The following is a 27400-nucleotide window of genomic DNA, read 5'->3' as shown; positions in this document are numbered from 1 at the left end:
TTAATGCTCCTTGCACTCACATTGTCGGCCACTTTAAGACTTGAATAGCAGGTTGGGTGTAAAGATTACATTCTAATCAGTAATCTGTAAACTGTCTGTGCTGTTATATGCTCTGTCTGAGGCCAAAACTCTTCATTCACCTGTCAAAGGCACAAACCCTGAAAGCTTGTGAGTTTACTATCAAATAAATCAGTTGGACTTAAACCTGGTGTTGTCAGACTTCTTACTGTGTTCCTAGGACATACATTGCTTAGAATGTACAGCACAGAAACAGAGCATCCACACCAACTGCCCCACTCAAGCCTCCTCCTATCTTTCCCCACCTCACCCTATCACCATAAACTTGTAGTCTTCTTCCCATATTTGTTTATCTTACTTCCCTGCAAACACATTTATGTTTTTGTCTCTTTGGTAGAAGTTTCCACATTCTCTCCATTCTCTGGGTGATTTGAATCTAATGAATGCTCTGTTAGATTTAAAACCCTGGAATCCCTACAACGCAGAAGGGGGCCATTTGGCCCATCAAGTCTGTACCAACTCGCCGAAAGAGCATTTGACCCAGGCCCATCTCCCTGTTCAATCTCTCTAACCATGTCCATCTAGCATGGCCACATCAACTAGCCTGCACATCATCATTACACACCAAGGGCCAATTTAGCACGGCCAACCCACGTCACCTACACATCTTTGAAAGTGTGGGAGAAAACCCAAGGAAACCCACACAGGATAAGAGGAGAACGTGCAAACTCCACACAGACAGTGAGCACAGGCTAGAATTTAACTGGGTTCCTGGCACTGTGAGGCAGCAGTGCTAACCACTGTGCCACCCTGGTTCTGTATCTAATGCTTATGTTGTACTGGGAGCCAGAATGAAGCCCATCACGCAAACCAGCCTCCCATCCATTGACTCCGTCAACACTTCCTGCTCCCTCAGAAAAGCAGCCAGCATAATCAAGGACCCCCACGTATCCCGGACATTCTCCCTTCCACCTTCTTCCATCAGGAAAAAGATACAAAAGTCTGAGGTCACGTACCAGCCGACTTAAGAACAGCTTCTTCCCTGCTGTTGTCAGTCTTTTGGATAGATGTATCTTATATTAAGCTGCTCCATCTCTACACCCTAGCTGCGACTGTGACACTACATTCTGCACCCTCTCCTTTCCTTCTCTATGAACGGTATGCTTTGTCTGTATAGTATGCAAGAAACAATGCCTTTCTCTCGTTACCAATACAAGTGAGAATAAGCCAGCCTGAAAAGACAATTGGTGGCTTAATCCTCTTCACATTTGTCCTCTGAACTTACTCCCTCACTCGGCAATGCAAAGACGTCTGTTGGGTGGAACACAATGTCTTGCCCTTGAACCACTGGGAGTTTGGAATGGGCAGATAGAACATAGAACATAGAACATTACAGCGCAGAACAGGCCCTACGGCCCACGATGTTGCGCCGACCAGTTACAAAACAATGACCCACTAATCTAAACCAATCCCTTCTCGTCCATAAACCTACCCACGGAAATATGTTGTTCTCTCTTTGTAGCAAACACCGCAAGCTTTTGGGACACCCTGTCCCTTAGCCAGGGGGCTGGGAGTTGTCTCTTTGTACAAGGGCTCCTCGAACTGTTGCATCCGCAACTGAAACATGGGCACATCATATCCTATTCGTATTGCTGTAATTGATACCCCGATCAAAAACCTCCTCCTCTTTTACATCCTTCCCTGCCTTGTCTCAAGATCCTATATTCTGGAATATTAAGCAACCAGTCCTTCCCCCTCTCAACCATGTCTCAGCGACAGCAATTACATCATATCCCCATGTTCTAATTTGTGCCTCAACCCATCTGCCTTGTTCATCAGACTCCTTGTATTAAAATAAATAGCATCCAATCTTGCCAAACTCCCTTGTGCCTGAACTGGCCGGTAACTTCCATGTCTTCCTGACTCACTCGCTGTCTCTTTTAATTTTGGTTGCGCATCTCCCCCTGCTGAACCCTCTCTCAGGATCATACGGCCCTGCCAAATTGGTTTAAACCCTCCCCAACAGCACTGGCGAACCTCGCTGCAAGGATGCCGCCCCCATTTAGGTTCAGGTGCTGCCCATCTGCCTTGTACACCATCGCCAAAGACAGCCCCCATTATCCCAGAAATCTAAAGCCTTCCCTCCTGCACCATCTCTCCCTTCACACATTCAGCTGGACTAATCTATTTCTATACTCGCCAGCTCGGGGAACCAGAAGTGACCCAGTTGATGGGAGGCAGCACATATCATGAGCTTACTCCAAGGCAAATCCCTTCCCTTGTAGCGAACAAGAGGACAAAGTAGAAAGGATCCAGAGCTTCACAGCTCCAGGGTCTTGAGATCGATTCCTGGCTCGGGTCACTGTCTGTGTGTGGAGTTTGCACATTCTCCTCGTGTCTGTGTGGGTTTCCTCGGGTTTCCTCCCACAGTCCAAAGATGTGTGGGTTAGGTTGATTGGCCGTGCTAAGAAATTGCCCCTTAGTGTCCAGGGATGCGTAGGTTAGAGGGATTAGTGGATAAAATATGGAGGTAGGGCCTGGGTGGGATTGTGTTTGGTGCAGACTCGATGGGCCGAAGGGCCTCTTTCTACACTGTAGGGTGCCATGAATCTATGAAAGTACATACTCAACCTCTCCTCTTAAGAAATCCCTATCCAGAATCAAGCTGGTCTGCCTCAGTTATTATCAATGGGAGGTGCTCCCTCATGGTTTCCATAGCCAAGCCTCACATAGGCATCTCACTTACATAAGAACATAAGAAATAGGAGCAGGAGTAGGCCATCTAGCCCTTCGAGCCTGCCCCGCCATTCAATAAGATCATGGCTGATCTGTCGTGGCTCAGTTCCACATTCCCGCCCTCTCCCCATAACCCTTAATCCCCTCGCTTATCAAAAACCCATCAACCCGCGTCTTAAAAATATTTAGCGAGGCAGCCTCCACCACTTCAACAGGCAGAGAATTCCAGAGATTCACCACCCTTTGAGTGAAGAAGTTCCTTCTCAACTCCGTTCTAAACCGCCCCCCCTTTATCTTGAGGCTTTATTCCTCCAGTAACTTTTATCCTTCCCCTTCTCAGTTAATAGCTTTGATTACCTCCTCACTCTTCAATGTCTCCTTGTCCATGACTTTGCCTTCTCTTCTTTCTGCCTGAAATAGTTCATCATGATTTTAATCTACACTTTAATTCCTGTTAGATCCTCACCTTATCTAACCTCCGACCTGTATTCAGTCTTAACCTTTCATATGCACTTATGGTTTGAAAGAGAATCCAAAGTAATGGGGGATGGATGGGAAGGGCGGCACAGTGGTTAGCGCTGCTGCCTTGGCACCAGGGACACGGGTTCAATTCCAGCCTTGGGTGACTGTGTGGAGTTTACATGTTCTCCCCGTGTCTGCGTGGGTTTCCTTCGAGTGTTCTGGTTTCCTCCCACAGTCCAAAGATGTGTAGGTTAGGTGGATTGGCCATGCTAAATTGCCCCTTAGTGTCCAAAGATGTGCAGGTTAGGTGGATTGGCCGTGCTAAATTGCCCCTTAGTGTCCAAAGATGTGCAGGTTAGGTGGATTGGCCATGCTACATTGGAGGAACACCACTTGGAGGAAACGCCGTACCCCTGGGTATTTCAATGTCCGTATAGAGAGAAAAGAGCTGATGTTTCGAGTCTAGGTGATCCTTTGTCAAAGCTTTTGGACAAGCAAACTGCTGAAGTAGAATTGTAAAGAATCATAGAGTCAGCCAACACAGATGGAGGCCATTCTGCCCATCAGCTCCATACTTGCACTCTGCAGGGCAATCCAGTTAGTCTTATTCTCTTGCTCCACCCATTGCAAGTCCATCTTTTTTCAAGTGCCTATCCAATTTCTTATTGAAATCATTTGACTGAATCAAACCCAGCATCCATATATTAGATCATAGATCATAGAACCCTACAATGCAGAAAGAGGCCCTTCGGCCCATCGAGTCTGCACCGAACACAATCCCACCCAGGCCCTATGCTCATATCCCTATATATTATACCCACTAATCCCTCTAACCTCAGCTACCCTGGACACTAAGGGGCAATTTCTTAGCATGGCCAATCAACCTAACCCACACATCTTTGGACTGTGGGAGGAAACCGGAGCACCCGGAGGAAACCCACTGACTTCACAGTGTTACTTTTTATTCATTTGTGGGACATGGGTGTTGCTGGTTGACCAGCATTTATTGCCCATCCCTAGTTGCCCTTGGAGGGCAGTTGAGAGTCAATGATGTTGCTGTGGCTCTGGAGTCACATGTAGGCCAGACCAGCAGATTTCTTTCCCTAGAAGACATTCGTGAACCAGATAGGTTTTTGACCAATGGTTTCATGATCATAGCTCGGATGGTTTCATGATTGCTAATTCTAGATTTTTATTGAATTCAAATTCCACCATCTACTGTGGTGGGATTTGAACCCGGGTCCCCAGGGCATTAGCTGAGTTTCTGGATTAATAGTTTAGCGATGATACCACTGGGCTATTGGCTCCCCAAATCATATTTACCAAAATGAATAATGGATGTGTAGAGTATAGGGCTAACAGTAGGACTCTGAATAGTGTGGATGAACAGAGGGATCTAGGTGTATGTGTACATAGATCCCTGAAAGTTGGGAATCAAGTGGATAGGGTTGTTAGGAAGGCATACGGTGTCTTGGCGTTTATTGGTAGGGGGATTGAATTTAGGAGCCGCAACGTCATGTTGCAACTGTACAAAACTCTGGTGCGGCCGCACTTGGAGTATTGTGTGCAGTTCTGGTCCCCACATTATAAGAAGGATGTGGAGGCTTTGGAGAGGGTGCAGAGGAGGTTTACTAGGATGTTGCCTGGTATGGAGGGGAGGTCCTATGAGGAGAGACTGAGGGATTTGGGGTTGTTTTCGTTAGAAAGAAGGCAGCTAAGAGGGGACCTTATTGAAACATATAAGATGATTAGAGGTTTAGATAGGGTGGCCAGTAATAGCTTTTTTCCTCGGATGGAGAAAGCCAGCACGAGGGGGCATAGCTTTAAATTAAGGGGTGGTAGTTATAGGACGGATGTCAGGGGCAGGTTCTTTACCCAGAGGGTGGTGAGGGATTGGAATGCCCTGCCTGCTGCAGTTGTAAATGCGCCTAGTTTGGGGGCGTTTAAGAGATCCGTGGATAGGTTTATGGATGGAAAGGGATTGGTTTAGGTTAGAGGGTCATTGCTTTTTAACTGGTCGGCACAACACCGTGGGCCGAAGGGCCTGTTCTGCGCTGTAATGTTCTATGCTCTATGTTCTATACCCAACAGCTAGTGTCTTATTCACTATCTTCTCTGAATCCCCGGTAAGACAGGAACACAAGAGACTGTGGCAGAGAAGGAGAGACATGGGATTAAGTGGAGGAAAGTTCCTGCTGTTTACTAACTACTTCCCTCCTTCAGAGTTGAATGTGTACTTCTCCTTGTGGAACGCCACTCGGAGGAAGCACTGTACCCCTGGGTATTTCAATGTCCATTATTAACAGTGGCTCAGTAGCACCACTGATAGGTTGAGTCCTGAAGGATGTCCCACCAAACGGAATCTACAGGAATAAGGAAAAGCCAACCTGACCTAGACCTCACAGATCTACCTGTCACAGGCGTGTCTCTCATTGACAGTCATGGTAGAAATGAGAATCACAGAGCTCTGTTGGAGACAAAGTCCCATCTCCGCACTGATGATACTATCCATCATGTTCATTGAACCCCTACAGTGCAGAAGGAAGCCATTCAGCCCATCAAACTTGCACCAACAGCAATCCCACTCAGGCTTCCATCCCCACGCTCCTCCCCCCAACACTACGTGGCAATTTATCATATAATCATAGACTCGCAGAATTTTTGTAGTACAGGAGGAGGCCATTCGGCCCATACTGACCACAATCCCACCCAGGCCTTATTCCCATAACCCTCATTTACCCTGCTAGTCCCCCCGACACTGGGGCCAATTTAGTATGATCAATCAACCTAACCTGCACATCTTTGGACTGTGGGAGGAAACTTGGGCACCCCCAGGAAACCCACGCAGACACGGGGAGAAGGTGCAAACTCCACACAGACAGTGACCCAAAGCTGGAATCGAACTGGGGATCCTGGCGCTGTGATGCTAACCACTATACCCAAACTGGAGCACCCGGAGGAAACCCATGCAGATACGGGGAGAAGGTGCAAACTCCACACAGACAGTGACCCAAAGCTGGAATCGAACTGGGGATCCTGGCGCTGTGATGCTAACCACTATACCCAAACTGGAGCACCCGGAGGAAACCCATGCAGATACGGGGAGAAGGTGCAAACTCCACACAGACAGTGACCCAAAGCTGGAATCGAACCGGGGATCCTGGCACTGTGATGCCAACCACTGTGCCCACTAACACAGTAAAGACCAGAATCGACTCAGAACAGATTGAGCAGCTCTGGCTATCCATGAGGTGCTGTGGACCATCAGCGGGAGCAGAATTGTCCTCAACCACAACGGGTATCCTCATATCCCGGCACATCCCCCACTCTACCATTACTACCAGGAGGTTAACACGAGTTCATGGAGGAGATTAGGACAACATGCTGGGACGTACCTAAAAACGAGGCCCCGAGCTGGTAAAGCTGCCAGACATGCAAAATAGCAAAAAACAAAATCCTCAGTGATCCCAAGGCCAGTGAATCAGATCCAAATTAGATAGGACCTGCTATATCCAGTCACGAGTGGTGGTAGGCATTTAACCAGGGGTAAGGAGGAGGAAAACCCATAAGCAATACCATCCTCGATGAAGGTATAGCCTAGCCCGTGAGCATTAAGGATAATAAGGCTGAAACATTTACAGCCATCTTCGCCCAGAAGTGATGGGAGAGAGATTTTTGATAACTTCAATGGGCAGAGAATTTCAGGGATTCACCAGCCTCTGAGGGAAGAAGTTCCTCTCCAACTCTGTTCTAAACTGCCCCCCCCCCCCTTATTTTGAGGCTGTGCCCTCGAGTTCTGGTTTCCTTTCTAAGTGGAAAGAATCTGTCCACCTCTACCCTATCTAGCCCCTTCATTGTCTTATACGTCTCTATAAGATCACCCCTCAGCCTTCTAAACTCCAACGAGTACAGACCCAGTCTATTTAATCTTTCCTCGTAAGCTAACTCCCTCATCTCCGGTATCAGCCTGGTGAACCTTCTCTGTACTCCCTCCAAGGCCAATATATCCTGCCTGATGGCCGCACAGAAGAAGTTACTCTTGAGTCGGTTGTTACGTGACCTTATTACTGGCCGGAATTCTCTGTTCATGCTGGGATTCTCCAGTCCTGCCGGCATTGCACCCCCACCCGTGAGTTTCCCACCAATGTAGAGTGATATCAATGGGAATTCCCAAGGACAGAGGCGTGACCAGAGAATCCCACCACTAGGAAACAAAGCACCACCACCTACTGGCGGGAAACACACAGCTTGGAGGCTGGAGAATCTTTTTTTAATCCAAGTTTGAACCAAGATAGTAATGAGGTCTAGAACGCAATGATCCTGCTGTAATCCAAATATTGGTGAGCAGGATGTTAAGCGGCACAGTAGCACAGTGGTTAGCACTACTGCTTTACAGCTCGAGAAACCTGGGTTCGATTCCCGGCTCAGGTCTGTGTGGAGTTTGCACATTCTCCTCGTGACTGCATGGGTTTTCTCTGGGTGCTCCAGTTTCGTCCCACAGTCTAAAGATGTGCAGGTTAGGTTGATTGGCTGTGCTAAAATTGCCCCTTAGTGTCCTGAGATGCGTAGGTTAGAGGGATATGGGAGTAGGTCCTGGGTGGGATTGTGGTCAGTGCAGACTCGATGGGACGAAGGGCCTCTATCTGCACAGTAGGATTCTATGATCTATGATCTAAGTGCTGCCAGAATGCTCTCTCAAGTGTTCATAACAACTTCCATCACTTTGGTGATGATTGAGAATACTCTGATGGAGCAGTAAGGAATTTGTCCTGCATTTTTGTGGATCAAATAGACTTGAATAATTTTCAATATTGTTGGAGATCCGGTTGAAGTTAAAAGGATTTTGCAGGCTTCCAGAACTTGATCTCTCTCTGAAAGCTTCAAGACTGTCTATAGTCCTCATAGAAAGTGTATTTATTGTTGCTAACTGTATTTAAAGTGGTGTTTAAGTCTATAAGAGGAATGTTGCTTATTTGGAACTGAAATAGTGATAAGTTAGAAATTAAAGATGCTTCCTTTTCATTTTTACATATTGTTCAACTGTTAATAGTTAAATTCCTCCATTTGTTCAAGTTATATTTAAATTGTGTTTCTAAATAATGTTTGTTTCACTATAAAACTACTTTGCCAATGGAATCATTACTAGAAGAAAGTACCCTTTATTCACATTTATAGCAAATTAGAAAAAAGTATTGTCTAATATAGAATGTTCTCCTTCATTGCCAGAGATGTAGAATATAAAATTAAGGATATAATGTTGGAATTGTATAAAACACTGATGAGGCCACAGCTGGAGTATTATGTGCAGTTCTGGTTACCAAATTACAGGAAGGATATAATTGCCCTGGAGAGAATGCAGAGCTGGTTTACAAGAAGGTTACCAGGGCCAGAAAAGTGTAGCTGTGAGGAAAGGTTGGATAGGTTGGGTTATTTTCCTTGGGAAAAAGAAGGCTGAGGGGTGATTTCATGAAGGTGTACAAAATTATGAGGGGAAGAGATAGAATGGACAGGGTAAAATTCTTTCCCCTGGTGGAGAATTCCAGTCATGATGTAGAACCTGGTGTTGTGAGACTTCTTACGGAGAATTCTAGAACCAGAGGACATAGATTCAAGGCATGTAGGCTTGTACTCGTTAGAGTTTAGAAGAATGAGGGGAGATCTCATTGAGACGTATAAGATGATGAATGGGATGGATAGGATAGAGGTGGAGAGACTCTTCCCGCTCAAAAAAGACAGTAGGACTAGGGGGCACAGCCTCAAGATAAAGGGGAGGCGGTTTAGAACGGAGTTGAGGAGGAACTTCTTCACTCAAAGGGTGGTGAATCTCTGGAATTCTCTGCCCGTTGAAGTGGTGGAGGCTGCCTCGCTAAATATTTTTAAGAAGCGGGTTGATGGGTTCTTGATAAGAGAGGGGATTAAGGGTTATGGGGAGAGGGCGGGAAAGTGGAACTGAGCCACAACAGATCAGCCATGATCTTATTGAATGGCGGGGCAGGCTCGAAGGGCTAGATGGCCTACTCCTGCTCCTATTTCTTATGTTCTTATGTTCTTATGTTCATGTGGGAAGGCGATGGCTGAATGGTATTATTGCGAGACTACTAATCCAGGAAATCAGTTAATGACCTGGGGTCTGGGGTTTGAATCCTGCCATGGCAGATGGTAGAATTTGAATTCAATAATAAAATAATCAGAATTAAGAATCTATTCCCACTGTTGGAAAAACCCATCTGGTTCACTCATGCCCTTCAGGGAAGGAAATCTGCCATCCTTACCTGGTCTGGCCTACATGTGAGTCCAGAGCCAAAGCAATGTGGTTGACTCTCAATCACCCTCTGAAATGGTCTAACAAGTTACTTAGTTCAATGGCGACGAGGGATGGACAGTAAATGCTGGCCAGCCAGCGACACCCATGTCCCACAAATGAATAAAAAATAGTAGCAGTAGGTGTAGAGGGGACATGAGGAAGAACTTTCTTATGTAGAGGGTAATGCCTGGAATTTGCTGCCTGAGTTGGTGGTGGAGGCAGAGATCCTTTTAAGAAGTACCCGGATCTGTGCCTTAAGTGCTGTAAACTACAGGGCTATCGGCTGGGTGTGAGAAGATAGGATTAGAAAGGGTACCGGGGTCTTCTCAGGCATGGACAAGATGGGCCAAATGGCCTCCTTCTGTCTGGAACTTTTCCATGATTCTATGCTTCTCGTCAGGGTTCACCTTGGGGTTCTGGTCTGGCACCCTAACAGAATATACAATCATTTCTTCATCACTGCCATTCCTTCATCATCCTGGGCACCAGCATAGTGGGTGTTGCAATGACCCTAGACAGCTGCATGCCACCACCTTCTCAAGGGCAAATAGGGACGGGCATTAAATGCTGGGCTTTAGTGAGACATCCACCTCGCATAAAGAAATTGAAGAAAATGTTTCGGGAGTTGGATTTGACCCCGTGCTCTTCCTGCCCTGGGGTTGAATGAGCAGAAATGGTAACGCATTTTACCTTTTTCCTCGGATGGTGATGGCTAACACGAGGGGACATAGCTTTAAATTGAGGGGTGGTAATTATAGGACGGATGTCAGAGGTAGGCTCTTTACTCAGAGGGTAGTAAGGGCGTGGAATGCCCTGCCTGCAGCAGTTGTGGACTCGCCAACTTTAAGGGCGTTCAAATGGTCAGTGGATAGGCATATGGATAACATTGGAATAGTTTAGGTTAGAGGGTCATTAGATTGGTTCCACTGGTCGGCGCAACATCGAGGGCTGAAGGGCCTATATTGCGCTGTAATGTTCTATGTTCTATATTGTAAGAACACGTCGTTATGGGTTAAACCCTCCCTGCTCGTGAGTTGTATTACAGTCGGAAACATCTTCTAACTGCAGTTATGTTGGCGAAACAGAACTGCAATTTACATCACTGCCTTAGCAACAAAGAATGGATTATCGTGACATCAATAGCAACAAGGGTTCAACATTCAATATATCAGCGTACTGGTAGCTTGATTCACATCAGTCGCACTTTTAATACAATTATTTAATGGATTATCGAAAGCTCCTCCTGGGGGCTTTTGAACTTTTCAGTATAAACAAATCCAGGGAATATGTTGCTCATTTAATTTGAATATTCCTTATTATGAAATTGGCTTGGGTAACCTTCACAAATCAACATTTGTAACGTATAACATTTTCCAAAAACATCGGAGGCCTCCAACCTTAATATAATTACAGTCCTCACAGGAATTCCGCTCTTGAATATGTTGTTGAATGTTGTAATCCTAGAGATTACTTACAAACATGTGATTCTTTTTGACTGATACATATGTGTTAATGGTATTAGCTAGCTAATAAGGATGAGTACATAATGAGCTGGCATACAGTCTATTTGGTGATGCAATTAAGGTTCTATTATCAAGTCTGTTCAATAATGTGATACAACTAACTGCGTACTAACAGGTTAATTTATAACTGGCGCTGTCGATATTTCTTTTCCAAGTGCCTTCAAGGTTCGAACAGGGCAAGTGATTTTTTTGCTGCCTTTGTGCTCTGAGTTCCTTGTCTTATGGCTACAACGATACAGTGAATCATCTGAACCTTAGAAAAGTACGCCAATAACGCTTGGCTGGGTTCTGTTCGACAGCTAAAGACTCAGCTGGCCCGCAAGCGATGGGCGAAGTTGCCAAAGCTTGTGCGACAGAACACTTGGTTCAATTTCGCTGTTAAAAATTAGCCAAGCTACTAAATGGAATCGCTACCGGGTAGAAGGAGGAGATTCGGCCCATCGAACCTGCACTGACAACAATCATAGCCAGACCCTCTCCCCGTAACCTCACGTACTAACTCTGATAATCCCCATGGGATTTTACAGCTGTGCTCTTCCTAAAACAGGAGATTCTAGCCTGAGGTCAACAGAATTTCCCATAGTCCACCCCTCGCCTGCTCTGATTTCAGTGGCCAGCAGGCAGAATGGGAACGTTCATCCCCGAGGGGCAATTTAGCACGGCCAACCCTCCTAACCTGCACATCTTTGGACACTAAGGGGCAATTTAGCATGGCCAACCCTCCTAACCTGCACATCTTTGGACACTAAGGGCAATTTAGCATGGCCAATCCACCTAACCTACACATCTTTGGACACCAAGGGGCAATTTAGCATGGCCAATCCACCCAACCTACACATCTGTGGACACCAAGGGGTGATTTAGCATGGCCAATCCTCCCAATCTGCACACCTTTGGATACTAAGAGGCAATTTAGCATGGCCAATCCACCCAACCTATACATCTATGGTCACCAAGGGGTGATTTAGCATGGCCAATCCGCCTAACCTATACATCTATGGACACCAAGGGGTAATTTAGCATGGCCAATCCACCCAACCTATACATCTATGGACACCAAGGGGTGATTTAGCATGGCCAATCCGCCTAACCTGCGCATCTTTAGACACTAAGGGGCAATTTTGCATGGCCAATCCTCCTAACGTGCACATCTTTGGACACTAAGGGGCAATTTAGCATGGCCAATTTATCTAATCCACACATCTTTGGACACTAAGGGGCAATTTAGCATGGCCAATCCACCCAACCTACACATCTTTGGACACTAAGGGGCAATTTACCATGGCCAATCCACCTAACCTACACATCTTTGGATGGTGGGAGGAAACAGGAGCGCCCGGAGGAAACCACGCTGACACGGGAAGAACATGCAGACTCCGCAGAGAGACAGTGACTCAAGGCTGGAATTGAACCCGGATCCCTGGCACTATGAGGCAGCTCTGCTAACTACTATGCCATTGTGCCACTCAAATAATGATAAATAATCATAACCCCTTTAAATATTTGACCTTAAACGAATGCTTGCAGCCAGCTTTCAACTCATATCTTTAGATTCCTTGAGGTTTCATTTTTATACCGTTTCCAATTTGGAAACCTGCTCTTTATCCTCAGTTGGGTGAGTTGGGTAGCAGTGCCATTAGTGGGTCACATAAGCACCCATTTCAAGGTGAGTGTCATTAGCTTTGTGGTGGAATTCCCGCTTATGGGTCCAGATCCAATTTCGACCTTGGACGCCTGTGTGGAGTTTGCACATTCTCCCCATGTCTGCGCGGGTTTCCTCAGGGTGCTCCAGTTTCCCCCCACAGTCCAAAGATGTTCAGGTTAGGTGGTTTGATCATGTTAAATTGACCCCGAGGAGCCTATTTTAACCATTTTGATTCTAAGTGTTGGGCGGACTTGAAATTGGGATTGTTTCATATCGGAATTTTAGTCCCGTTCTCAGGCTCTCCCACACACAATCTGCCCGAAAAAATATCAGCGATTCTGAATCGCGCTGCAGAAGCCTACGGGGAGGGGCGCTTATTGTGCCGAAAATCCTGCACCCCCACTTGGTGTCTCCAACTACACATGCGCAATAATAAAATCGAAAAATGCTCCCCTGCCACATCGCTGGATAATCCCTTCCCCACCCCCCACAGACATTGCCCACCTCACAACATTACTGACCCACTTATCCCCCCAGTTCGCCGCCGCCCCCGCCAACCAGACTGATCGAGGCCCCCTGCTCCCCCTTCTCCCCCACTGATCACACACAAAGTGGCAGCGGACCCCCCTTTTCCTCACCCTTCGCTCACACGCGTAGTGGCAGCGGACCCTCCCCCCGCTCCTGCCCCTATCTGAGAGCCATCAGTCCCTCCCCATCCACCATCAGAGAGCTGTCTGACCCCCAGCCCTCCTCCACCACCGCTCTGAGTCAGAGAGGTACTGGATGCTCAGAACTTACATCCTCAGGAGCTGAAGCGCTTGAACGGAACTTCTTGGACCATTCTTTACTTAGGGGGTAGTAAGGGCGTGGAATGCCCTGCCTGCAGCAGTTGTGGACTCGCCAACTTTAAGGGCGTTCAAATGGTCAGTGGATAGGCATATGGATAATATTGGAATAGTTTAGGTTAGAGGGTCATTAGATTGGTTCCACTGGTTGGCGCAACATCGAGGGCCGAAGGGCCTGTACTGCGCTGTAATGTTCTATGTTCTATGTCTGTCTCGCGCTGAATGTGGACGAGCAAACACGGTGATAAAGGGGGAAGTGCCGGTAAGGTTGGGCATGCATCCATTACGTCAATTCAAATGCACGCAAATGCTATTTTGGGCACAGTATGGATTACGACTATCTTTGGGTCTTGGTAAAGGGGGAACGGGCGCGGAGGTGAGTGGTGCTCGCCTCACGCTCGAATTTACCAAGCCTTCGCCCCCGAAAACAAGCATAACTTGATGGTAAAATCTCAGTGTCCAAAGATATGCAGGGTTAGTTGGATTGGCCATGTTGAGTATGCGGGGTTATGGTGAAGGGAAGAGTCTAGGTTGGATGCTCTTTGGAGGAATTGGTGCAGAATTGATGGGCAGAATGGCCTCCTTCAGCACTGTAGGGATTCTATTGGCCAAAGGATGTCGGGTTCAAATCTCATACCAGTCAATTTAGTGAATGAGATTGGAGCTGTGGGTTTTGTACTGGTATTGGATACTTGGGTGGGAGGTTCCTCCCCAGCTACAGATTGTTGCAATAGCCCCAGAGAGTTCAAGGCTGCTCTCCCCTCCAGAGAGATAGAGAGAGAGAAACATAGAACATTACAGCACAGTACAGGCCCTTCAGCCCTCAATGTTGTGCCGAGCTATGTCCAAACCCAAGATCAAGCTATCCCACTCCCTATCATTCTGGTGTGCTCCATGAGCCTATCCAATAACCGCTTGAAAGTTCCTAAAGTGTCCGACTCCACTATCACAGCAGGCAGTCCATTCCACACCCCAACCACTCTCTGAGTGAAGAATCTACCTCGGACATCCCTCCTATATCTCCCACCTTGTAGTTATGCCCCCTAGTAACAGCTACATCCACCCGAGGAAATAGTCTCTGCACGTCCACTCTATCAATCCCTCTCATCATCTTATAAACCTCTATTAAGTCGCCTCTCATCCTCCTCCACTCCAAAGAGAAAAGCCCCAGCTCCCTCAACCTTTCCTCAACCTTCCAAACCAGGCAGCATCCTGGTAAATCTCCTCTGCACTCTCTCCAATGCTTCCACATCCTTCTTATAATGAGGTGACCAGAACGGAGAGAGAGAGAAAGAGTTGATTGGTGGCAATTTATCCTATGCGCCACCACATCTCAGGCGAGGGGCAAGTTGAGGAGGCGAGGCCTTCATGAATAACCTTAGCCCGGGTGGGTTGGAGCAACAGGGGATCTTTCGTGAATGTCTGTACAGACGGTGTATGTTTATTGATGTCTCTTTTTTTACATCCACAGGCGATTTGGTCCGCCTTGTTGGCCAACAAGGGGCATACACACGATGGGTCGTGCGAGGGCTGCTTTTGGACGTTGCTTCGAGAGTTGCCTAGTGCTTCACGTCATTAGTGTACGCTTAAACTGGACCAACTGACGGGCAACACGACAGCTCAGTGACTATCACTGTTTGCTGTGCAGTTACAGGGACCCGGGTCGGACCTCCGACTTGGGTCGGGGTCTGTGGGAGTTTGCACATTCTCCCCGTGTCTGCGTGGGTTTTCTCCGGGTGCTCCGGTTTCCTCCCACACCCCAAAAACGTTCTTTTAGGCTGATTGGTGTTCCAAGTTGTCCCTAAATTAGACCTCCCTTAATCTGGCGCACATATAATTCTCTAAATTTGCACCCCTTTATTGTGGAGTCCACAAGATGTAGACAAAAGTCGTAGGTAGAAGAAGAATTGGAATGAGGCACTCACTGAGTGTTAAAATGGGCGGGCACGGGATTGTGGGGCCGAAGGGCCTGTTTCCTGTGCTGTGTTGTTCTTTGTTCTTTGAATCGAACCCGAGCTGTTGCTGTCGCTCCGTGTCACGTAGCAGCCATGCAGCCCGAACAGGAATGTGGCGACGAAGGCATTTTCACAGTGACTTCATTGAGGTGTTAATCTAAGCCGGCTTGTGACACTAATAAGTAAATAAATGAACCACTCAAAGAAAAAATAACTTGGACAATTAGCTGGGTAGTGGGAAGAAAATCCTCAGAACTTTCAAAAATAAAGGTGTGCATTGCAAAGGACGTTTGGGTGCTTTGAAGTGTTGTTTTGGGCTAAGGTATAATGAAAAACTGAGCAATTATGGCATCAATAGATATTTTCACACCCCTGTGGTTTTGTTATGTGAGTTGCTATATTAGACTAATATATTGGTATGAAATGTGTAATCTTGTGTATGATTTTAGCTCTGTTGTTAACAGCCTCTGTGATGAGAACAGAGTAATTTTACAACTGGTTTACACCCTAACTAACTTCAAATTCTTAAGAACATAAGAAATAGGAGCAGGAGTAGGCCATCTAGCCCTTCGAGCCTGCCCCGCCATTCAATAAGATCATGGCTGATCTGAAGTGGATCGGTTCCACTTTCCCGCTTTCTCCCCATAACCCTTAATTCCCTTGTCCATCAGGAACCTATCTACCCGTGACTTTAATATATTCAGCGAGGTAGCCTCCACCGCTTCAACGGGTGAAGAATTCCAGAGATTCACCACCCTTTGAGTGAAGAAGTTCCTCCTCAACTCTGATCTAAACTGCGCCCCCCTTATCTTGAGGCTGTGCCCTCTAGTCCTGCTGTCCTTTCTAAGCAGAAAGAATCTCTCCACCTCTACCCTATCCATCCCCTTCATTATCTTATACGTCCCTATAAGATCCTCCCTCAGCCTTCTAAGCTCTAACAAGTATAGACCCAGTCTATTCAATCTCTCTTCATAGGCTAACCCCCTGATCTCCGGTATCAGCCTAGTGAACCTTGATGTGCTCTTACAGAGATTTTCCTATGGAGATTGCCTCTCTGCTGCCCGAGTTGCCACCTGCACCACAACTTGGAGTTGCGATGAAGATTTACGAGGATGTTGCCAGGTCTGCATTATAGGGGGCGGTTGGCCAGACCAGGACTTTATTCCTTGGAGTGTCGAAGAACAAGGGATGACCTTACTGAGGTGTATAAAGTCATGAGGAGCATAGAATCATAGAATCCTACAGCGCGGAAAGAGGCCCTTCGGCCCATCGAGTCTGCACCGAACGCAATCCCACCCAGGCCCTACCCCCATATCCCTACATATTATACCCACTAATCCCTCTAACCTACACATCCCTGGACACTAAGGGGCAATTTCTTAGCATAGCCAATCAACGTAATGCAGACATCTTTGGACTGTGGGAGGAAACCAGAGCACCCGGAGGAAACCCACGCAGACACGAGGAGAATGTGCAGACTCCACACAAACAGTGACCCGAGCCGGGAATCGAACCCAGAACCCTGGATTTGTGAAGCAGCAGTGCTAACCCACTGTGCTACCGTGCCACCCCTATCGTAGATAGGACGAACGCACACATTTTCTCATTCCGCCTGCCACGGGAGGGGACGCACCTCGCAAAGGTCTGTTGACCTCGGGAGGGCTTTACTGGTCTTGGCAATCACGGCCAAAAATTCCCACCCATCGCCTTTTCCCCAGGGAAGGGGAATTGAAAACTGGAGGGTGTAGGTTTAAGGTGAGAGGGGAAAGATTTAAAAAGGACCCGAGGGACAATTTCTTCACGTAGAGGAAGGTGCGAATATGGAATGAGCTGCCAGAGAAACTGCAGGTACAATAGCAACATTTGAAAAGCATTTGAACAAAGAACATAGAACACTACAGCACAAACAGGCCCTTCGGCCCACAAGTTGCGCCGATCATATCCATACCTACCAAGCCACAGAACTATCTGTAACTCCCAATCCCATTAAATCCCATATACTCATCCAGAAGTCTTTTAAAAGACCCCAGCGAGTTCGCCTCTACCACCACCGACGGCAGCCGATTCCACTCACTCACCACCCTCTGAGTGAAAAACTTACCCCTGACATCTCCTCTGTACTTGCTCCCCAGCACCTTAAACCTGTGTCCTCTCGTAGCGACCATTTCAGCCCTGGGAAATAGCCTCCGAGAATCCACCCTATCTATTCCTCTCAACATTTTATAAACCTCTATCAGGTCGCCTCTCAATCTTCGTCTCTCCAGGGAAAAGAGTCCCAGCTGCCTCAACCTATCCTCATAAGGCATGCCTCCCAATCCAGGCAACATCCTTGTAAATCTCCTCTGCACCCCCTCAATAGCTTCCACATCCTTCCTGTAGTGAGGTGACCAGAACTGCGCACAGTACTCCAAGTGGGGTCTGACAAGGGTCTTATAAAGTTGCAGCATTACCTCCCGACTCCCAAACTCAATCCCTCGATTAATGAAGGCCAGTACACCGTACGCCTTCTTGACCACATCCTCCACCTGCGAGGCCGATTTAAGAGTCCTATGGACCAGGACCCCAAGATCCTTCTGCTCCTCGTCACTGCTAAGAGTCCTACCCTTGATATTGTACTCCTTTATCCCATTGGACCTGCCAAAATGGACCACTACACATTTATCCACGTTTGGATAATTTGGATTATCATTTGGATAAGTAAGATGGGAAATGACTGGCCATTCAGCCTATTGAGCCTGCTCTGTCATTCATTATGATTCTTTGCAATTTCTTTGAGACTCCAAGTTGTGGTGTAGGATCCTTGGCAAGTCAGGCAGCGTAAAGACGACCTCCATAACAAAATCTCTGAAAGAGATCGCCAAGAATTTGAAGTGAGTTAGGGTGTAAACCAGTTGTAAAATTACTCTGTTCTCATCACAGAGCTTGTTAACAGCACAGATAAGATCATACACAAATGATTCATGGCCATCCAACTCAATAATCAGATCCCATCTTCCCTTCATCACATTCTATCCTTTTCATCCAAACAGCTAAATTGTTGAGTACTCATGTTTATTCCTCGTTGGAACAAGGTCACTTTAAGAGTCTGATCATGTGATGTACAGATGATGTCATCACCATTTGCATATGCAAATAGATGGTGTAAATGGATATAGACACTGGAGCAGAAGTTTCATTGGTATCAGGAACTGATTATCAAGAGAAACTATGACATAGCCCCTTGAAATCCTCAAAGGTAATTCTAAAATACTATAGTGATTTTACTTAGGGGCAGTATCAATGTTAATGTGCAGCTAAATGGACAGAGTGTAGCCTTATCACTGCATATCGTTCAAGGTAAATTATCCAACCCTAATGGGGAGAAGCTGGCTGGAGAGAATCAAGCCAAAATGGGCTGAGGTGAATCTCATTTCAGAGTCCGAAGCAGGTCTACTGAAGATTTGAAAGAAAATGCCATTGTATTTAGTGGAGAGCTGGGAAACATGAGAGAGATAACAGTCAAGTTAAAGATTAAGGAAAGAAGCCAGGCAAGGTGTTTAAGGGCTAGGTCAATGTTATATACCATCAGGCCTAAGTTTGAGGGAGAATTAGAGAGGCAGTTCCAAACGGGGATCCTTGAACCCGTTAATTTAAGTGATTGGGCCACGCAGGTAGTACCCGTGATGAAGGAAGACAGTTCGGTATGTGCGTGTGGCAATTTTAAAGTCACTATCAAAAAGATATTATATGCAGAGCAGCACCTTCTGCCTTTACTAGATCATTGATTTGCTGAGTTGGCTGGAGGCTAAAATTGACCTCAGTCAAGTTTATCTCCAGGTAAATGTGGATCCAGAGTCACATGTGACAATCATGCTACACAAAGGGCCATTCAGATATAAAAGCCTTCCATTTAGCATTATGTCTGCACCTGCTTTGTTCCATTGTGTCAAGGGGCAAATTCGGAGTGGTTTAGAAGGAGCCCAGTGCTACTTAAACGATATCTTAGTTACGGGAAAGAATGAAGAAAAACATCTTCAAAATTTAGATACTACACTCCAGACACTAGCAATTAGGAATGCAACCTCACAGGGACCCGGGTTCAATTTTGGTCTCGGGTCATTGCCTGTGTGGAGTTTGCACATTCTCCCTGTGCCTGTGTGGGTTTCCTCCGGGTGCTCTGGTTTCCTCCCAGAGGTGTGCAGGTTGGGTGGATTGACCATGATAAATTATTCCTTAGTGTCCAAAGATGTGCGTGTTAGGTGGATTGACCGTGCTAATTTGCCCCTTAGCGTCAGGAGGACTCACTCGGGTAAATGCACGGGGTTATGGGGATAGGATCTGGGGTGGGATTGTGGTTGGTGCAGACTCAATGGGCTGAATGGCCTCCTTCTGCACTGTAAGGATTCTACAGATCCTATTCTAAGAACTAGAAGATTGCAGATCAAGAGTGCGGGTAGATAAATGTGAATTCTTCAAATCTTTTATTGAATATCAGGGGCATGTCAGAGATGCAAAAGGACTGCACAAGTCACCTACAAAGTGAAATCCAGAACTGAGGCACCAGCACCTCAAAATATAAATCAACTTCAATCATTTTTGGGCTTATTAAACTATTATAGAAAGTTTGTCAGTAATCTAGCAAACTATTCTCAAGCCTTTTCACAACTTATTGTGTCAAAACAGACATAGAACATAGAACATTACAGCGTAGTACAGGCCCCTCGGCCCTCGATGTTGCGCCGACCAGTGGAACCAATCTAATGACCCTCTAACCTAAACTATTCCAATGTTATCCATATGCCTATCCACTGACCATTTGAACGCCCTTAAAGTTGGCGAGACCACAACTGCTGCAGGCAGGGCATTCCACGCCCTCTGAGTAAAGAACCTCTGACGTCCGTCCTATAATTACCTCCCCTCAATTTAAAGCTATGTCCCCTCGTGTTAGCCATCACCATCCAAGGAAAAAGGCTCTCATTGCCCACCCTATCTAACCCTCTGATCATCTCGTATGCCTCAATTAGGTCACCTCTTAACCTTCTTCTCTCTAACGAAAATAACCTCAAGTCCCCTCAGTCTTTCCTCATAAGGCCTTCCCACCATACCAGGCAACATCCTGGTAAACCTCCTCTGCACCCTTTCCAATGCCTCCACATCTTTCTTATAATGCGGCAACCAGAACTGTACGCAATACTCCAAGTGCGGCCGCACCAGAGTTTTGTACAGTTGCAACATGACCTCACGGCTCCGAAATTCAATCCCTCTCCCATTCCTGGATGGATTAGCGCAAGAAAGACTTCATACAAGCTAAGGAGGCGTTAGTAAAGTTCCTCAGACTGACACAGTTTGATCCGAAGTTACCCTTGTAACTGGCTTGCAACCTTACGCGATGGGAGCACTAGTTACTCACATGACACCCAATGGGGATGTCAATAGTGTTTGCATCAAGGTTCTTGGAATGAGCTATGCACAGGTAGAGAGAAAGAAGTTGTATACACCATTTTCGGGATCAAATACTTTTACCAATCTATGGAAGGAAATTTGCTAACAGGTCACTGGCCACCGACACTGTTACTTGGGCTGCACACAGGTATTCTATCTCTCGCAGGGAGCTGGACACAGACATGGGCATTGCTGCTGTCAGCACATACATACATGGTAAAGTATCATCAATCAAATCTCCATGGAAACTCTGCTGCACTGTCCAGGCATCTTTACCGAGCAAATCAATGAATAGTTGGAGTGGTAATTTTTTTTTTATTTCAAAGAAATTGAGAACACTTCTGTAACTGCAGGACAAGTTAAGAAATATATTGGAAATGATCCACTACTGTCAGAAGCTATAGACCTGCTGCTTTGTGGCAAGACTGCAGGAACAAAGCCAGAGTTGATTTGATTTATTATTGTCACATGTTATTTCACATACAGTGAAAAGTATTGTTTCTTGCACCCTACATACCATTCATAGAGAAGGAAAAAAGGAGGTGCAGAATGTAGTGTTATAGTCATAGCTAGGGTGTAGAGAAAGAGCAACTTAATATAAGATGGGTCCATTCAAAAGTCTGACGACAACAGGGAAGAAGCTGTTCTTGACCTAGCTTGGCTTAGTTTATGAGGAGACGTTGAGTAGATTGGGCCTGTTTTCGTTGGAGTTTAGAAGGCTGAGGGGGGATTTTATAGAGACATATAAGATAATGAAGGAGCTAGATAAGGTAGAAGCAGAGAGATTATTAGAAAGGAAACAAGAACTAGAGGGCACAGCCTCAAAATAAGAGGGAGTCAATTTAGAACAGAGTTGAGGAGGAACTTCTTTTCCCAGAGGATAGTGAATCTTTGGAATTCTCTGCCCATTGAAGCAGTGGAGGCTACCTCGTTAAATGTGTTTAAGTCACAGGTAGATAGATTTCTGACCAATAAGGGAATTAAGGGTTATGGGGAGCAGGCGGGTAAGTGGAACTGAACCACTATCAGATCAGCCATGATCTTATTGAATGGCGGGGCAGGCTTGAGATGGCCTACTCCTGCTCCTATTTCTTATGTTGAGTCGGTTGGTATGTGACCTCAGACTTTTGTATCTTTTTCCCAATGGAAGGAGGTGGAAGAGAGAATGTCTGGGGTGCGTGGGGTCTTTGATTAGGCAGGCTACTTTTCTGAGGCAGTGGAAAGTGTCGACAGAGTCAATGGATGGGAGGCTGGCTTATGCGATGGACTGGGCTACGTTCACAACCCTTTGTAGTTACTTGCGGTCTTGGGCAGAGCAGGAGCTATACCAAGCTGTGATACAACCAGAAAGAATGCTTTCTATGGTGCATCAGTAAAATTGGTGAGTTGTAGCAGACATATTGAATAGACAATGAATGTCACCCGAAGGTTCGAACTAGCCAAAGAGGCTTGTTGTCACCTCTGCGGAGTGGGGTAATCATTTCACCATTATTAAGGAAATGTGTCCTAAACCAACTTCATGAATGTCATTGTGGGCTAGTAAGGAAGAAGGAGATAACCAGAAGCTACCTTTGGTGGGCAGGACTCGATAGCGGAATAGAGGAGAAGGCTGGTATGTGATAGGCTTGTGTAGAAGTTCGAAACCTGCTGCCACTATCGCCATCTCACCCGTGGGAATGGCCAGAGGACTATGGCAAAGAGTTCATATTGAATATCCCAGACCATTCGAGGGGTGAATGCTTCTCATTGAGGTAGGCGTATACTGGAAATGGTCTGAAGTCACCATTATGAAGATAACATCCTGGGGAAAGAAGAATAGAGAGAGTGGGTGAGATTTTTGTTAAGATTTGGTTACTGTGAGCAATTTCTTAGTGGTAATGGGTCACACCTCATTTCACAAGAGCGCACAAGTTATCTACAGGGGAACGAAATCCAACACATCAGATCCTCTCCCTATCCTTCTAACTCGTAAGCAAGGATCATTGCCTAAATGATTGAGCCAGTTCCTGATGACATACAACACATTCAACAATTCAAAGTTCTCCAGCATCACTCAAGATAAAAAGTAAAAAGCACAGCACTTGATTTGTTGGAGCTTTCTAAGATGGGAGAAATTGTTAAGAGGGAATAGCAAAATTGGGTTTTGCAACGTGAGAACAGGGCTAAATGTTGGGTTTCTCAGAAAGCTCAGGAGGTATTGATAAACTATACCAGCGGTGAGAAGTGGGTACCTGCCATTGTATAAGAACAGATCTCCTATACCGCTCAAACTTGGGATGATGTAGTGTGGGGAAAGGTAGTCGGTCCGCCTTGTTGTCCAACGAGGGGTATACACGCGATGGGTCGTACAAGGGCTGCTCTTGGATGTTCGAGAATAACCTAGTACTTCACGTCGTTAGTGTACGCTTAAAGTGGACCAGGTGCTGGGCAACACGACAGCTCAGTGACTATCACTGTTTGCTGTGCAGACACATGGATTTGGGCCAGTGTCTGTGGGAGTTTGCACATTCTCCCTGTGCTTGCGTGGGTTTCCTCCGGGTGCTCCAGTTTCCTCCCACACCCCAAAGATGTGCTGTTAGGCTAATTGGAGGTAAGAAATTGTCCCTAAATTAGTTTTCCCTCAATGTGGAATGCCATAAGCATAGATAAGGGTCATGGGTGGAGGGGGGACTGGTAATGTTAAAATGGAGGCGCGGGCTCGTTGGGCCAAAGGGCCTGTTTCCCGTGCTGTTTTTGTTCTTTGAAAACAGGCTAATCAACTTGTAGTAACTAGAACTAGTTTGCCAGGGACAGAGTTGACCAAGAACTCGCAACAAACTGTGCCAAGTGAAGACATTCCTGAGAACCTGACAATAGCTGGAATAAATATGGAAGACAGGAACTCAGCTGAGGACCGTGTCAACCTCTGAACCTTACCTCAACTCCAGTTAGGGTTTCCAAACTAAACCAAAAGTACCAGAGGTTGCAGTCAACACAAGAAAACAGACACCTCATGACAACCTGACAGGAATCAACATACTCTGGAATGTCTAACTCACTGACTTTTGTGTTCATTAATCATTCATTTGGTTTTTATTTTTTGTAAAACCAAAATTTACAAAATGTTTGTAAATTTTGGTTGTTAATGTTGTGTAATGTAACTTCTAATGTAAAGGGGGAGGGAAGCCATGTCTCTGCTTCATTGGAACAGGGTCAGTTTAAGAGTCCGGTCATGTGACATAATGATGACATCATCAGCCATTTGCATGGTCAAATGGGCAGTCTATCCCAACAGCCTATAGAGTAAACATCAATACAAAAAACAGACACCTCATGACAACCACACAGGAATCAACATACTCTGGAGTGTCTAACTCATTGACTTTTGTGTTCATTAATCATTCATTTGGTTTTTATTTTTTGTAAAACCAAAATTTACAAAATGTTTGTAAATTTTGGTTGTTAATGTTGTGTAATGTAACTTCTAATGTAAAGGGGAAGGGAAGCCATGTCTCTGCTTCATTGGAACAGGGTCAGTTTAAGAGTCCGGTCATGTGACATAATGATGACATCATCAGCCATTTGCATGGCCAAATGGGCAGTCTATCCCAACAGCCTGTAGAGTAAACATCTTTCCAATAAAGCCCTTGTTTGTTCGTACCTTTGTAGTCTGCAAGCTGATCCTTGAATATACCACTAATATCTGACTCCTTGGAAGTATACTAGGTCGGATTTTCCAGCCACACTTGCTCTAATCCCACCCAAGGTCAACAGATCTTTTTATTGTCGGTGTCTCGCCCACTATGATTCCCATGGTGGATGAGACAGGAAAATCGTGCCCATAATGTTTTTTGTTTCAACTGCTTTCTGTGGTAGAGAATTCCATAGGCTCGTTACTCCCCGGGTCAAGAAATTTCCTCTCATCTCTGCCCTAAAGGATTCACGATGTGGAGATGCCGGTGTTGGACTGGGGTCAACACAGTAAGAAGTCTCACAACACCAGGTTAAAGTCCAACAGGTTTATTTATGGCAAATGCCACTAGCTTTCGGAACTGGCTGTCAGGTGGGAGGGAGTTCTGTTCACAAACAGGGCATATAAAGACACAAACTCAATTTACATGAATAATGATTGGAATGTGAGTCTTTACAGCTAATCAAGTCTTAAAGGTACAGACAATATGAGTGGAGAGAGCATTAAGCACAGGTTAAAAAGATGTGTATTGTTTCTAGATAGGAAAGGTAGTGAGATTTTGCAAGTCCAGGCAAGTCATGGGGGTTACAGATAGTGTGACATGAACCCAAGATCCTGGTTGAGGCTGTCCTCATGTGTTTGGAAGTTGGCTATCAGTCTCTGCTCAGCGACTCTGCGCTGTCGTATGTCGTGAAGGCCACCTTGGAGAATGCTTACCCAAAGATCAGAGGCTTGTGATCTTTGATTCAACAGGGAGAGAACAGTCTTAAGGATCCACCCCATATTCTCACCCTGTGACCCCTGGTTCTATACATCCCCACCATCAGGAACATCTTTTGTGCATCTGCCCTGTCTAGTCTTGTTAGGATTTTATAGGTTTCTATGAGATCCCCTGAACTTCAGCGAATATAACCCTAACTGAATCAATCTCTCCTCATACATCAGTCCTGCTGTCCTAGGAATCAGTCAAATAAACTTCTGCTGCACACCCTCCATAGCAACAGCATCCTTCCTCAGATAAGGAGGCCAAAACTGTATACAATACTCCAGGTGTGGCCTCACCAAGGATAACTGCAGCAAGATATCTCTGGTCCTGTACTGGAATCCTCTCGCAATGAATGCCACTTGCCTTCTTTATTACCTGCTGCACTTGCATGATTACCTTCAGAGACTGGTATACGAGGACAGACACCCATTGCATATACCTCTCTCTCAACCTACAACCATTCAGATAGTAATCTTCCTCCCTGCTTTTGCTGCCAAAGTGGATAACCTCATATTTATCCACATTATACTGCACCTGCCATGCATTTGCCCACTCAGTAAGAAGTCTGACAACACCAGGTTTAAGTCCAACCGATATCCACCTGGAGAAGAGGTTAACCTCGAAAGCTTGTGAGTTTACTATCAAATAAATCGGTTGGACTTAAACCTGGTGTTGTCAGACTTCTCACTGTGTTTACCCCAGTCCAACGCCGGCATCTCCACATTTTGCCCACTCACTCAGCTCGTCCAAATCGAACTGAAGCATCTCTACATCTTCCTCACAGCCCACCCTCCCATCAGTTTTACATCATCTGCAAATTTGGCTTCCTCATCGAAATCAATAACATATATATGGTGAATAGCTGGGGTCCCAGCACAGATTTCTGCGATGCCCCACTAGTCACTGCCTGCCGCTTAGAAAATGACCCATTTATTCCTACTCTATGCTTCATATCTGCCAACCAGTTTTCTATGTATCTCAATGCACTGCCCCCAATCCTATGTGCTTTAATTTTACATTCTAATCTCTTATGTGGGACTTGTTGAAAGGCTTCTGAAAGTCCAAATAAACCACATCCACTGGCTTCCCCCAGTAGTTACATCCATAAAGAATTCCAGTAGAATTTTCGATCTTGCCACTGTTCTCCAGGCGCTCTGTTATTAAACCTTATATAATGGATTCTAGAATTCTCCCGACTAGAAGCATCTGGTCTATAGTTCCCTGTTTTCTCTCCACCTCCCTTTGTTACATATTAAGGTTACATTAGCTCCCCTCCAATCTATAGGAAGTGTCCCGTAGTCTATAGATTCTTGGAAAATGACCATCTACGCATCCGCTATTTCTCAGCCCACATCCTTAGGTGTTCTGGGAGTACCTAACCAGAGTTATCAATTTCCCAATGCTAAGATCTCAACCTAGAAAGGTGAAGACAGGAACTATATAGGACACCATCACCTGGAAGTTTCTCTCCAAGTTGCACACTATCCTGACTTAGACATTAATTATCATACCTTCATTGTCAGTAGGTCAAATTCCAGCAGCTCCCCATCAAACAGTTCTCCAGCAGTTCCTTCACCAAAAAAAACCCCACAATAACTTAGGAAGGCCGAACCTCTTAGTGTTGAAGCTGTCCTTGACCAAACGCAGCGAGACCTGGATAATGGCAAGCAACATGTGTGCCATTCAAGTACCAAGTAATGACCATCTCAGCTGCACAGTGGTTAGTAATGCTGCCTCAAAGCACCAGAGATCCAGGTTTGAAGTCCGGCTTGTGTGGAGCCTACATGTTCCCATCATGTCTGCATGGGTTTCCTCCAAGTGCTCCGGTTTCCTCCCACACCCCAAAAGTCCTGCTGGTTAGATGCATTGGCTGTTCTAAATATTCCCTCAGTGTACCCGAACAGGCACCAGAGTGTTGTTACTAGACACTTTTTACAGTAATTTCATTGCAGTGTTAATGTAAGCCTACTTGTGACACTACTAAATAACTAGATAGTGATCCAAGCCAGGAATCGAACCCGGGTCACTGGTGCTGGGAGGCAGCAATGAGCAGTG

This window comes from Carcharhinus amblyrhynchos, chromosome 31 (genome assembly GCF_965287045.1).
Source record: "Carcharhinus amblyrhynchos chromosome 31, sCarAmb.v2.hapA, whole genome shotgun sequence".
Taxonomy (NCBI): domain Eukaryota; kingdom Metazoa; phylum Chordata; class Chondrichthyes; order Carcharhiniformes; family Carcharhinidae; genus Carcharhinus; species Carcharhinus amblyrhynchos.
Note: the sequence above shows the minus strand (reverse complement) of the source record.